A 3431-nucleotide genomic window follows, 5' to 3' on the forward strand; every position below is an offset into this window, starting at 1 on the left:
TCATCTACAATTTCCAAATGTTTTTACCCTGTCCTCTCTCCTCTCTTCTGGGAATCCAACTGCAGTCTTTCTCACTGCACATCAAGTGGTTTTGTTTTGTTTTTCGGAGACGAAGTCTTGCTTTGTCACCCAGGCTGAAGTACAATGGCGTGATCTCACCTCACTGCAACCTCCGCCTCCCGGGTTCAAGCGATTCTCCTGCCTCAGCCTCCTGGGTAGCTGGGATACCAGGGTGCACCACCACGCCTGGCTAATTTTCGTATTTTTAGTAGAGAGGGGATTTCACCATGTTGGGCAGGCTGGTTTTGAACTCCTGACCTCAGGTGATCTGCCCGCCATGGCCTTCCAAAGTGACAGAATTACAGGTGTGAGCCACTGCATCTGGCCCCACTGGTTTTCACGCTGTGTTCTGCAGTTCCCATCGCTTGGCAACTCCATACTTCAGAATATCTTCTTCTGAACTATCTTCCAGTTTACTACTTTTCTACTCAGCTATGTTTAATCTGCTCTTGAATGCATTGTCTTAGTCTATTCATGCTGCTACAACAAAATACTACAAATGAGGTAGCTTAAAAATAGGGAATGGCCGGCGCCAGGCACAGTGGCTCACGCCTGTAGTCCCAGCTACTCAGAAGGCTGAAGCAGGAGAATCACTTGAACCCAGGAGGCGGAGGTTGCAGTGAGCTGAGATTGTGCCACTGCACTCTAGCCTGAGTGACAGAGTGAGATCCCATCTCAAAAAAAAAAAAAAAAAAAAAAACCCAAAAAACAAAAATAGAATGGCCGGACATGGTGGCTCATACCTGTAATCCAAAGGACTTCAGAAGGCTGAGGCAGGAGGATCACTTGAGCCCAGGGGTTCAAGACCAGCCTGGGCAACAAAGCAATACCTCATCTCTACAAAAACAAAAACCAATTAGCTAAACATGGTGGTGTGCTTCTGTAGTCCCAGCTACTCAGGAAGCTGGGGTAAGAGGATCGCTTAAGCTCAGTGAGATCAAAGCTGCAGTGAGCCATGATCGCACCACTGCTCTCCAGCTTGGGTGACAGAGAGAGACCTTGTCTAAAAAAAACTAAATAAATAAAAAGAAAAAGAACTCCATGAATTTGGCCAGGCATGGTGGCTCACATGCGTAATCCCAGCACTTGGGGAGGCTGTGGTGGGAGGATCACTTGAAGCCAGGAGTTTCAGACCAGCCTGGGCAACACAGTGAGACCTCATCTCTAAACAAACAACAACTACAAAAGTAGAAAGCCCACACATTTTATAAGCTAGTTGTATCCCTCTGATTGAGGTGGGGTCTTTCTGGACAAGGCCACACTCCCCACTGCCTGGGGGGTTGGTGAGGTGAAGCCAGGAAGATATGGGACCCCCTGACCTGCTGGCCATGGGGTGATCTGTTTCAGAACGTCGGGCCATGGGCCTGTTTGGCATGGCCATAGCACCCAGGTGAGATGTCAGAGCAGCAGCCGGGGGCAGAGTGCAGGTGCCTGTCCCCAGGATTTCTGCCTATGGCTGCTGGAGGCTGCTCCCAGCCTGACACCAGGGACCAGCCAGGCAGCATGGATGGTGGCAGCCAGTGTGGCGGGTGCCACCAAACCCTGAGGGCCAGGTACAGAGTCAGCCCCTCCATGGCCTGGGACGCTAAACGGTGAAGGGCTTTGGAGTTCGGGAGATCTGGGGTTGAACTCCAGTCTGTTGCTCTGTGGCTGCAAGGTTTGGATTTCACTTAACATCTTTCTGCCTCAGTTTCCTCCTCAGTTATGATGATTCAACAAAACCATATGCATATAGTAAGGCCCTGAGCTCAGCACTGACACAGAAAACCCTCGGTAAATGCAAAGCATTAGTTTTGCAATGTGCGTTTCTTCTTACGTCTTAACAGACATGCCTTAGGCCTGGGCCAGGCCTGGGGAAGGGCTCAGCAGATTGTCTCAGCACAGGGTGCCCTGCCATGGCCCTAGGGAGGCGCTTTTCCACTGCCAGTCTAGGGTCGCTGAGGGAGGGCAGGGGGCTGGCAGGCTGCCAGGTAGGTGGGGTGAGTGTGAGGAGAGGTGAGAGCAAGGGAGAGGCTTGCTGGTCAGATGTGACCTCACATTCACCTATGTCCCCTCCAGGTCTGATGCTGCCAGGCTACCCCCACTGCATCCCTGCTGTTCTAGATGTGGTCTCTTGATATCCCTGAGTGCTGGTATCAAGCTGGTGAGTTTTTTTTTTTCTATCTCAATACACAGAGAACACCAGAAGCAATGTGCTTCTACCAGGCTGAGGCAGTAGCACACCTTCACTGTATCTCAGGGCTGGGTCAGCAGCTCCCTGGCTTTTGTTTATAATTTCTTTTTTTTTTCCTGAGTGAATTGAGTTCATGTAGTTTATTTCACAGGGACTTTATTTCTTGCCATCCCACATGGCATCACACTGGTGCATTATGTTGGTGGCACACTTGTGAAAGGAAGCACCAGGCATGCTCTAGGGGCAGAGTGGGGCTTCCAAGGCCTCCCAAGCCCAGCAGGCCTGGCTGGCTCACATCTGGTTTTTTTTTTTTTTTTTTTAAGATGGAGTCTTGCTCTGTCACCAGGCTGGAGTGCAGTGGTGCAAACTCAGCTCACTGCAACCTCCGCCTCCTGGGTTCAAGCGATTCTTCCGCCTTAGCCTCCCGAGTAGCTGGGACTATAGGCGTGTGTCACCGTGTCTGGCTAATTTTTTTGTATTTTTTTAGTAGAGACGGGGTTTCACCATGTTGGCTAGGATGGTCTTGATCTCTTGACCTTGTGATCTGCCTGCCTCAGCCTCCCAAAGTGCTGGGATTACAGGCGTGAGCCACTGCGCCCGGTTGCATCTGTTCTGCTCTCAGCCTCTGTGGGGCTGGTGTGGGGCTGGATACCAGCTCTCCTCCCACTTCCCAGAAGCACCCACATGGCTGTGGCAGCTCACACCCAGGCCTCCAGCATGTCCAGAGGAAGCTTCACTCTGGACATGGGAGTCCAGAGTGGGAGTGCAGGTTGGTTGAGGGCAGGACCCCCTAGGAGCGGCTACAGTGGGACCCTGGTACACTCAGCACTCCACCCCAGGAGATGTCAGCGCCGTCTGTAATTGTGCCCAGCTTGCTGCATGGCAGGTCTTCTCACTGGCTCCCCACGGAAGTTAAGTTCCCTCTTTCCAGAAGCCCTAGATCATAGGAAGAACTGGCTTGGCAGATTCAGCTGGGCGCTTGCTTTTAGCCAGCTGAATCTACAAGTGTCAATCTGGCGAGCTTGAGTCCCCCTTCCACATATCATTAGAACACACAGAGGTGGCAGGTTTCAGCAAAAAGGACAGAGAACATCTCAGGACAGGGTCTGGCTGTCCACTTCCCCCCACTGCTCTACCCTCCCAGCTAAACATGCATGCATCACCCCAGGGCACAGAACCCCTCGGAGGCAGTGTCCTG

The sequence above is a fragment of the Sapajus apella genome, unplaced genomic scaffold (assembly GCF_009761245.1).
Source record: "Sapajus apella isolate SASKATOON/1434 unplaced genomic scaffold, GSC_monkey_1.0 scaffold739, whole genome shotgun sequence".
Classification (NCBI taxonomy): Eukaryota; Metazoa; Chordata; class Mammalia; order Primates; family Cebidae; genus Sapajus; species Sapajus apella.